Source organism: Sinocyclocheilus grahami, unplaced genomic scaffold (genome assembly GCF_001515645.1).
Source record: "Sinocyclocheilus grahami isolate Dianchi unplaced genomic scaffold, SAMN03320097.WGS_v1.1 scaffold512.1, whole genome shotgun sequence".
Taxonomy (NCBI): Eukaryota; Metazoa; Chordata; class Actinopteri; order Cypriniformes; family Cyprinidae; genus Sinocyclocheilus; species Sinocyclocheilus grahami.
Genome location: NW_015505691.1, coordinates 350,813 through 361,510, shown reverse-complemented (window position 1 = coordinate 361,510; position 10,698 = coordinate 350,813). Strand labels below are relative to the sequence as shown.

At 35.9% G+C, this 10,698-nt stretch overlaps 1 protein-coding gene and 1 long non-coding RNA gene across 4 annotated transcripts in view; both read left to right on the top strand.

The window, feature by feature from the left end:
• LOC107554771 (uncharacterized) overlaps positions 1-3,016 on the top strand; it is a 17,789-nt gene extending 14,773 nt beyond the window's left edge. Inside the window, exon 4 of the long non-coding RNA XR_001605094.1 lies at positions 2,802-3,016. This is a non-coding gene — a long non-coding RNA (uncharacterized lncRNA). The remainder of the gene's footprint in view (positions 1-2,801) is intronic.
• Positions 3,017-7,263: 4,247 nt separating this feature from the next.
• LOC107554766 (uncharacterized) overlaps positions 7,264-10,698 on the top strand; it is a 12,566-nt gene continuing 9,131 nt past the window's right edge. Inside the window, exons 1-3 of one of the 3 annotated variants that reach the window (XR_001605089.1) lie at positions 8,676-8,753; positions 9,529-9,550; positions 9,728-9,787. The gene's annotated coding sequence lies outside the window, so the exon portion shown is untranslated. Of the gene's footprint in view, positions 7,397-8,675; positions 8,754-9,528; positions 9,555-9,727; positions 9,788-10,698 lie in introns of those variants that run through there. The other 2 variants (XR_001605088.1, XR_001605087.1) reach the window with 2 other exon arrangements.

Sequence of the window (10,698 nt, the reverse complement as noted above, 5' to 3'; positions counted from 1 at the left end):
AAAAAGATCTCTCTTTATTTATTCCTTCTCTTTCTAGCTTGTACTTATTTGAACAATGTCTAGAAACTTGGTATTACAAGCACTTCCTGTATCTGTTTGCATCTTTAAGAAGAATCGCTATATGTATCCCCCAATTGTAAGTCGCTTTGGATAAAAGCGTCTGCAAAATGACAATGTAAATGCAAAGGATTTTTGGAAAGAAATATCTTGGCTTGTTTTCTCAGCTTACAACAAACTTTTTAGTTTTGAGGTAATTAATGCACTATTTTTAGTGAATCAGGATCAAAGGAGCTGGATGATATCTTAAAACTGTTAACTCTTATATCATCTTCACAAATGTAAAGTTACTGATTGTATGCCCAATTTTAGGATTTTTTGTATTGATTTGAAATGATTTTCTGAATCTCTCTGCTCATCACTTAATAAGAAAGCTGCTAAAACTACTGTACTGATGGAAAAAATATTGACTTTGATGTAAGGGTTACCTCCTGTGTATTCTTTGAAGCTGACATTTTATGTGTAATATTTCATTTAAGTTATTTTTTAGTTTAATTTATTTATGATTTGTTTATAAAAACAAAAAAGATGTTTAACTTTTTATTTATTTGTTTTTGTTGTGTTTATATTTCATTTTTATTATTCTTTATGTTTTGTATTGTTTTGTATTCTGGGTGTGTGTGTTTTATTGCTATGACTGTATCCCCTGTAATCTTCAATAAAAAAATTAAATTAAATAAAAAAAAAGAACTAATCAATTCTCTTTCCGGCTCAGACTACATAGGGTAAGCATATGGGGCTGTCACGTGATGAACGAACGACTCGGAAAACCCGAAGACTCGAGAGATTAACTAATCAATTCTCTTTCCGGCTCAGACTACATAGGGTAAGCATATGGGGCTGTCACGTGATGAACGAACGACTCGGAAAACCCGAAGACTCGAGAGATTAACTAATCAATTCTCTTTCCGGCTCAGACTGCATTGGTTAAATTTATGGGGCTGTCACGTGATGAACGAACGACTCGTAAAAATCCGAAGACTTGTCAGATAAGAGGTGAGGTGAGCTAATCATAGACTGAAGACCCAGGTAAACAACGAATTAATCTTTCCTGTTTCTTATAGCAGTTTTGTATTGTTTGTAGTGTGATCAACGTTTGCGTTAGACGTGTTAGGGAAGTAACACGTAACATTTTAATTGTATTTTGCTAAAATGAACGAAATGACTCGAAAAAAGATTTGTTCATTTTTCTGAACGAGACTCAAAGGTCCGAGTCGGTAAAATGATCCGAACTTCCCATCACTACTCCGGGGGGTGAACAAAGGCGATTACAGTGGTGTAGCGAATCGATGCGTTTTTGTAAGAAAAATATCCATATTCAAAACGTAATAACCACCTGAATCTAGCTTGCGCTCACTGTTGTACTCACACGGGAGCATGACGTATGAGGTCAGCTTAGCGCATGCTAAGAAGTGCACTCATTCGGAAGGCCAAATAAAGTGCTTTTGATTTCGCCTAGAAACACACAGCGTCTCCCTGACATGCTGCTTCAACACTAACTGCGGTTACTGAAACCACGCCTTCTTTCTTTGCGTGAACATTTGGGCGGCATTATGCAAATATTTCCACATAGTGAGGTAGATACGTGGGGGCGTGTTAGAACGAGCCGTTTTAGGGGGGCGTGGCAGAGTCTCAACTTTGATAAAGAATATCTCTTTGGTTTTGAGACTTTCCCAGATAGCACAGGTACGTCGCGGAGACGTCTGTGAGAGAACGTAGCATCTGGTAAACATCGCAATCGATCGAACGTTTTCAGTTGTTAATGAGCCGTCTTCTTTACCTCTATATGACGTCTATACGATGAATCTTCAACATTTGAAATTATGTGCTACCACGCAGCGCCGGATCGGAGCAAGCTGATGAATGAGTAAAACTCGAGTTTTTAACACAACAGCATATCACACCAGACGCGACTGTTGGTGCAAAGAGCTTGGATTACGCCAGAAATAGAACGAGGAATCATTTTACTGACGGGGATTTGTGGAGCCGCGCCGCTTTCAGTGATTATAATGGCTTTTATTCTTTTGTTGCGTTGCATCGCATCAACTAGACACATGTATTTTATAATAAAATACAAATACACCAACAAACACACACTGGAACACTCTTTGGAACCCATCATGCGCAACCAGCCTTTAAATCTGTTTTTGTCCATCTATCCCTTTGTTTGCTTGTAGACAATACATGCAAAAAATGCCAGGCCAGTTGAACTGATCCTCGTTTTAAGCGAACTGTAATTTTACCTGTGATGTTTAACTGAATGAGGAAGAAGCCTTTGGATGAAACACTACACAAATGTTCATTTGATTCATATTGCCTCACAAAATTAATGACACTGACAAACGCCCCAGACTTGATCATGACAGTTTATATTACACTTAATTTTTTAGTGAAAGAAAATTCACTGAGCCTGTAATAAACTTTAAAACGATCTTTAGATAATAAAACATTAGGGACACACTTTAATGTATTAACTGCTGAAAGCATCGATGTAGGGGGTGGGTTGACTTTATTCACAACATAACAGTCTCTACATAATAACAGTCTCAAATAAAGAATATAAAGATCTCTAATAGATTAATCCATAACATCTGCAATGGACAAGGTGCAGACCGTGCATGGCAGACACTGGTTATGGACTGCACTTAATGAAACTTTGTTGCAAGATGGGTGTGGGAAGGATGGAGGGCTATAGGTAGATCGGTGCATCTTAGGATGTTGTCCTAGGGTGTCTGGTGGAGAAGTTACTGAAGGTGTAAACAATAATACAATATTGTGCAGTGAACACCATGTACAATGCAGCAACATGCACACAATACGGTCAACAATCTCTGTACTAGATACTACACAGCTGTGCCACTGAAATCAGATTGTCACAATATTTATTTGAATAAAGTTTTTGGGCGAACCATCCCTTTAAGGTCCATGTTTGATGGTTTGATAGAGATAATTGCTCATTTAGCAGCATTGCTGTGAAGGCTGACAGTAATTAATAAAACAGAACAACGTTCCAACAACCATACATTAAACAGCACAGAGCAACTAACCCAAAGCTGGCCTGTGTATGCGTGCCCAAACCGTGGGCCCCTACATCCTGCCCAATTTTGTCCTCCAAACAATGTGAAAACTGAAGTCAAAGAAAACAAATATAGTGAATGTATTTATGTAGCTTGTGCTACACATTCGCAAAAAAGGGTTAAAATATAAACATGACTCCTATTCTCTTCAATTATTTCCAAAATTAGACAAGGACACAACCATCAAATGTAAGTTGTGCTCTGGAGAAACATGACTCGAGTCCACACGCATCTGTCAACAATATTTGTTTATTGAAGCACTTTCTCTGCTACTTTCAGAGTTTTGTGCTCTGTGTGTGACTCAGATAATCCTATCTACTCCAGTTATAAAAGCTGCTGCTGGTTCAGATTTAACAGATGAAGCCATGCCTCGACTGGACTCTTGTCGTGTTAATTGTGATAAGACTTTTAGTTGTATGGATGTCGCCATCTTTGATAATACTTTACTGTACTACTTGGCTTTAATTAGAGGAAATAATCACAAATAGAACACTGCTTGACGATATTTTATAACTGTCGATAAAAAAGTATTGCGAAATGACGGCGTTTCCATTAACCAATGTTATGAGACTTAAACGTAACCTTTTGCCTCTCGCGATAAGTCATGGCAACGGATTTTGGCGGGATTTTGACGGATTTTGGCTATATTTATTCAAAGGAGGCGTATGTATGTATCTTTACAGAAGCAGCAAAGAGAGCCGCTTCAGAAACGTGCGTGGCGCGGCTGGAATAAACCATAGACTGTATAAAAACATAAACACAAGCAGTGAGTGGCCGTAATCAGCTTCAGTGGCCGTATCAGAGCCACACTGCACCGCAGACGTGTGCAATGTAAACGGTCTAAGTATTAATAGTAGGGAAAGCCCCTTATACCGGAGCGCGGCCACTTATGAAGTGTTTCTTGGAGGTTATAGTACATTGAATAATGATCATGTGACTTTTTACATACGCCATGTGACCTGTAAATGTGAAAAAGCCGTTTCCATTGCAGTTTTGCGAATTATTCCTTTTTCGCATTGCCTGAAAAACCACCTCATGCGAGTGTAAAAACTTTTTTGCGATATATGGGCGTTTTTGCGAAATTGACGCGTTTCCATTAGGCGTATTTTCAATTCGCAATTTCAATTTGCGCAATTTGAAGGGTAATGGAAACGCGCCTAGTGACAGTGTGAACATAGCCTACCTATGAGTCATAACAGTTTGTCCTTTTGTTTTTCTTTTTTTTATAATTAATTGGGTTAAACTGGCTTCTGCTTTTCAACTCTGGACAAACTTTATTTTATAATTTGTAATTCATTTTTTCATGGTGTAATGCATATACTACATTCCAAACAATTTGTTCTTGAATTTGCATTCTTTGAAGACGACTGGAAATGGTGTGGAATAACTTGCCTTTTTAATATATAAAGAAAATAAAATGTGGCATTTTATCCAATTATTCTAAAACATCACTTGATTATTAAAAGAATCAATGGTTGCAACCTAAAAAAAATGAACCAGTCAAATATAGACAATAGTGCGCTAAACAATGTTTACATGTAGGAAGAGGTTTGGTGGTGGAAAGTGGGAGAAAGGTCCTCACCCAAAGTTTGGCCCGTAATTTCCACAGCTGGTGCACCCAGGGGTTGTGGTGAGCTGGCGGCAGAATGAAGGAGATCAGCTCAAAATCTGCTTTACAACATTAATGCTTGGTCATACGAGGTCATTCTTCTCAAGTGGTCTAATGGTCCTCAATGGAAGTCTGTCGACACCCTCTAGTTGTCACCGGACCCTGATAAAGATTGACACATAAAAGTTATTTTAGGGTTGGGTGGTATGAAATATATATTGTGGTGACAATAAGAGTGTCTACTCTTTTTATAATTAATTGGGTTAAACTGGCTTCTGCTTTTCAACTCTGGACAAACTTTATTTTATAATTTGTAATTCATTTTTTCATGGTGTAATGCATATACTACATTCCAAACAATTTGTTCTTGAATTTGCATTCTTTGAAGACGACTGGAAATGGTGTGGAATAACTTGCCTTTTTAATATATAAAGAAAATAAAATGTGGCATTTTATCCAATTATTCTAAAACATCACTTGATTATTAAAAGAATCAATGGTTGCAACCTAAAAAAAATGAACCAGTCAAATATAGACAATAGTGCGCTAAACAATGTTTACATGTAGGAAGAGGTTTGGTGGTGGAAAGTGGGAGAAAGGTCCTCACCCAAAGTTTGGCCCGTAATTTCCACAGCTGGTGCACCCAGGGGTTGTGGTGAGCTGGCGGCAGAATGAAGGAGATCAGCTCAAAATCTGCTTTACAACATTAAAGCTTGGTCATACGAGGTCATTCTTCTCAAGTGGTCTAATGGTCCTCAATGGAAGTCTGTCGACACCCTCTAGTTGTCACCGGACCCTGATAAAGATTGACACATAAAAGTTATTTTAGGGTTGGGTGGTTTGAAATATATATTGTGGTGACAATAAGAGTGTCTACTCAAAGATTTTATTGCTGTATTGTTTTTATAGTGGTATGTAAATATCCAATGCAGCACAGGAGTACTTAAAGTTATTGACATGTTAGAGCAATTTAAAAACAATGCATGGATTTGAATACATATCTGAACTGAAGTTAAGTGTAATAAGCCTTGACAAAGAACTCAATGCAGTACTTATCCTGTCTGACAAACCCAAAGTATACAAGCAGTTAGATGCTTCTCAGACAGTGTGTGAGTACTGCATTTTCTATTAAGATGGGGAATCCAAATGTGAAAAAATCAGATTGTAAGAATATTTATATTAATGCACAACCCCGACATCTTATGTCATCCTCCCAGAGCTGCTTCCATGTACAACAGTGAGCGCAAGCTAGATTAAATTGATTATTACGTTTTGAATATGGATATTTTTCTTACAAAAACGCATCGATTCACTACAGGAGCACTACAACACAGCCTTTGTTCACCCCCTGGAGCCGTGTGAGGCACGTTTATTATTATGGATGGATGCGCTTTATTTCATTTCTTTTGGACTGATGCATGCAACACCCGCTGACTGCCATTAAACAGCTTGGAAGATCAAAGACAATTTTTTATATAACTCCGATTGGATTCATCTGAAAGAAGAAAGTCATATACGCCTAGGATGCCTTGAGGGTGAGTAAATAATAGGCTAATTTTCATTTTTGGGAACTATCCCTTTAAGCACACAGATAGAAGCAGGTTTAACAGACTGCTGTCATTTTAAGAGCTGCACGGATCCAAAATATTGTTACACGTAGGGTCTCTTTCTTAAATTTTTATTTATAACTTTTGCATTAATAACATAAAGCGTGTCACACGTATGTAATCTACTCTCTGCTGTATGATTCAACCTAAATCTTTTTTTTTTTTAGCTTTTTGTAATCTTTTGAAGCATTAAAGTAATGCAGTTGTAATGTACATTTGCAATTTTTTATATATTGTGCAGTCCTACCCAAAATTATGTCAAAATTCTTGTCTTGGTGAGTATTCACGTAAACACAGTTGGTTACGTCGGTTAAGTGGACCAAACTGTTCAGAAAGTGTGCGTGTAACAAAATATTGCAGCACTTAAAAGTTACAGCAACTAAATAAACCTGTTTCCTTCTTTGTGCTTAATATGAACCAAACAACAGAAGACAAAGAGAAAATCTCTCACTGCTCATGACTGAATATCTTTTGTAGATATCTTTAATAAGAATCAGTGTGCATTTAATTCATATAGTGAAGCAGTGTTGAATTTTTACATTTGATTAGTTAGTTTCTGCTGTTAAACCTAATCTGGGCCTACCTGAAACCCTAAACCCCCTGGTTTACACTTCTGTTAAAATGGCACGTTTTAAGTAATGCTACAGAATGTTCAGAAGTTTTGGGCATGCTTTCTTCTCACAAAAAGAATGTGAGTCATAGAGTTTTCAGATTTTAAATATACCTACATATAATTTAAGTTTATTTTACACACTTTAAGCATTATTGAATTGCATATCAAATATTGAATTATTTAACAAGTTATCGCAATCGTATAATGCAATTTTCTTCAATATCGTGCACCCCTAGGTTTTGGCATACAAAAATACAGTCAACATTGTTGAAACAACAACAAAGAAAAAACATACCTGAAAGTGGAGTTAGTGGGAGAAGAGACAACTAGATCTGTATAGATCATGGTGGTCTCCATACAAAGACCGGTTGCTGAAGAGTGGATGATGGAGGGACCACAGGCGAACATCAGGACAGAATTCTGCACGAGTCAGGTAAACCGAATAAATTGCACTGTAAATAAACATTAAAAAACAAATGGTAAAGTCACTAGTCAAATTAGTTTATGAGTTTAATCCCTATAACTCAAAGCAATGTATAACTATATGACATTATCACACACAAAGGCTCTTTAAAGAGTTATATCTTGAGAGCGTCTTTTTATTTATATGCATGTTATGATGAATCTGGCAAATCAGAGATGCAGGATGCTAGTTTTTATTTATTTTTAAAGAATCGTCTTAATGTCTTTATTAAGAAATATTCAAGAAAATGTCCCTTTCATAGCAAAAGGCAATAAATATTAGTATTATTATGAATAATATCCTCTATATAGCACAAGGCTTAGTGAATAACTTTCTTAATAATTTGCACATGCTTTGATGTCTTTAGGTCACATGGGTTTGGAATTGCAATTAAGAATTTTGCTATGCATTTACGTGTATCCGAGTTGATTTGGGATCAAATGCTGTCTGTTGCTAACTTAACATAGGCTATTGCAACATATGGTCGGGTAAAACGGTTTAAAATTAGTTCACTTTTTAAAATGTTACAACAATCCCACCAACGACAAACATACTATCATAAAACCATACATTTCCACCTATCATATTATGCTTACCTCTCAATCATCAGCGTATCACATACACATCGTACGCAGTGAGGAGACTCGTTCAGCTGCTTCTTCATACACTCTTAAAAATAAAGGTGCTTCGTGATGCCATAGAAGAACCTTTTTGTCTAAATGGTTCCATAAAGAACCTTTAACATCTGAAGAACCTTTCTGTTTCACAAAAGCTTTTTTGTGGCGAAAGACGGTTCTTCAGATTATAAAAAGGTAAGAAAGAGACGGTTCTTTAAAGAACCTTTCACTGAATGGTTCTTCTATGGCATCGCTTGAAGAACCGTTTGAAGCACCTTTATTTTTAAGAGTGTACGTTGGCTTATTGGCGACTCGCGTGCGTACATCGCCACCTATGGGGTTGCTCAATTATATTAAACAAAGAGGGACTCTCAAACTGGGAGGAAAAGATAGTAAAAAAAATATTACTTATATTTTTGGTAACACCATTGCTTTGAATTTAGTAGGAAAACACAAACACCACACTATTTGAAAAGCCTATGTTTTTTGACGTTTAATGCCAAGTTAACGCAGTGTGTCATTATATAATTGAACATACATTTAAAAAAAAAAATTTAATAAATAAACGTTTATCTCAATACTTAAATTATTACTGGCGTGCCAAGCCTGCGAAACCGGGCAGCGGGCATATATAAGCCGGGGTCTGTGGCCACCGCGCGCACAGCCTGACTCCCCTTTGAGTGACATCCCCAGCAGTGCGTTTTCCTCAGGTACATTACTTTTTACTTAAATTACTTTACTTGGACAACAAAAGTAAATGACATTGAAAACTATGAAGAAAGAAAGTAATTCAATTTAATTATAATAAGTCATTATAATAAAAACAGTCTGAGGGAACAGTTAGTTTTTCTGAGGGTTATAATACTAAAATAAATAGCAGGCATTTTCACTCATGAAACTAATTAAATTGTAATAAAAATTGGACTTTTCTCAATTGGTCTTTTCCGGTAAATGTATCACATCTCACACAGACAACGATTTTCCGTCTTTTTATATAACGTTAGTCCGTTCAGCAGCGCCGCTAAACACCGGTAAATGCCGTTACATCGCCGTGACGTCACTGCTAATGGCGCCAATCCGGTCCGTTTGAGAGACGCTCTTTCGTTTCAGAGTTATCTGTCATGTTAACGTTACTTAAAAAGAGACCAATTATACAATTATTCTTAATAATATCTCCATTATTCATATTTGTATGGAAAGTAGTATGGAATGGCGCGTGCACCTAGAGAGAGATTAGATTAAATCCCTCATTTTGTAACAATCATAATAATACTTGTTGTTGTTGCGATTCTCAAGAATGAAAATACATTTAACTTTGGCTTATTTGTTAGTGGTCTGTAAGGTCTCATCAAATAAACTGCTCTGCATTCTTCTTCTCATCTTGCATTATCAGATAATATTACACATACTCATCAGAGCCTTTATAAACTTTGGGAATTTATAGACTACCATGAAAATAATTATTATCTTCTCTCTTTTTTCCAGTGTCGATTGCCGTCTGATTGTTGTAGGTGAAAATAGTAGCAGTCAACCGGCATTTCATATTTGCCAGATTCATCATAACATGCTAATTAATCAATAATGCATCACCACTGATGAAACTGAAAACATTTTAATTTGTACAGACATATCTCACTCATATTTGTTCTTCTTCTTCGTCTCTCTCTTTTGCTTGTGTCTACAGCAGCTACATACACCACAAAGGCTCTTTTAAGAGCCACATCTCGAGAGCGTCTTTGGCTTTGTAAGTATATATTTTGAATGACCACTCAGTATTTGGGTTTAGATCAATTAAAGCAACATCATGCAGCATGTTAGTTATGTCTTAATGAAGACATTAAAGGGATAATTCTTAAATAAATAAATACTAGCATCCTGCATCTCTGATTTGCCAGTTTCATCATAACAATTGAATTCTTGATATCAGGAATTCACATTTTTAATAGTATCAAAGTAATTATTTATATCAACAAAGGCAGTTGATATCAGAAATTACCCATGCAAATAGTGAAAATAGAATTACTGATATCTTAAATAATATTTTAACTAAGAAGAGCTAGGGTAATGAGTTAATGAATATTAATGAGATCTGCTTTTCCCATAATCTTCTTTTTAGAGTCAGTGTAGGCGAAATATGGAGAAAGAACATCCATGCACAGAAACGGCTCCTCCTTTATTTATTTATTTTAGTCAATGAAACATAAAAATGATATTATGGCTAGAATTTTATTTTTTTTTATATTTGTTAATTGTTTTAAAAAAGTAGTTTCATCCTGTTTCTATTTATTGGCCACCAAGTCCTTTGGATGCTTAAAGGAAAACAAATGAAAAAGGCACCAGTGGATTCAAATTCCACCACTTAAACCATCATATCTTGGTAGCGGAAACAAAAATCCCTGAAACTTAAAAAAAACCCAATAAGAATAATAATAATAATAATCATTAGGAAAAGAATTGGGCCCTGCATAAGAAGGCCCTAAAAAGACTAAACAATTTTGTATATACATAACTATAAAAGATTATTTAGTATTATTCTGGGTCCATCTTAAAAAATATCTTTCAAAATTTGTTCTGATGACACTCACTGTCTCATGACATTACATTTTGGGAAGATCAAAAATATATTTTTACATTCAATATTGACATTTTGGCCAT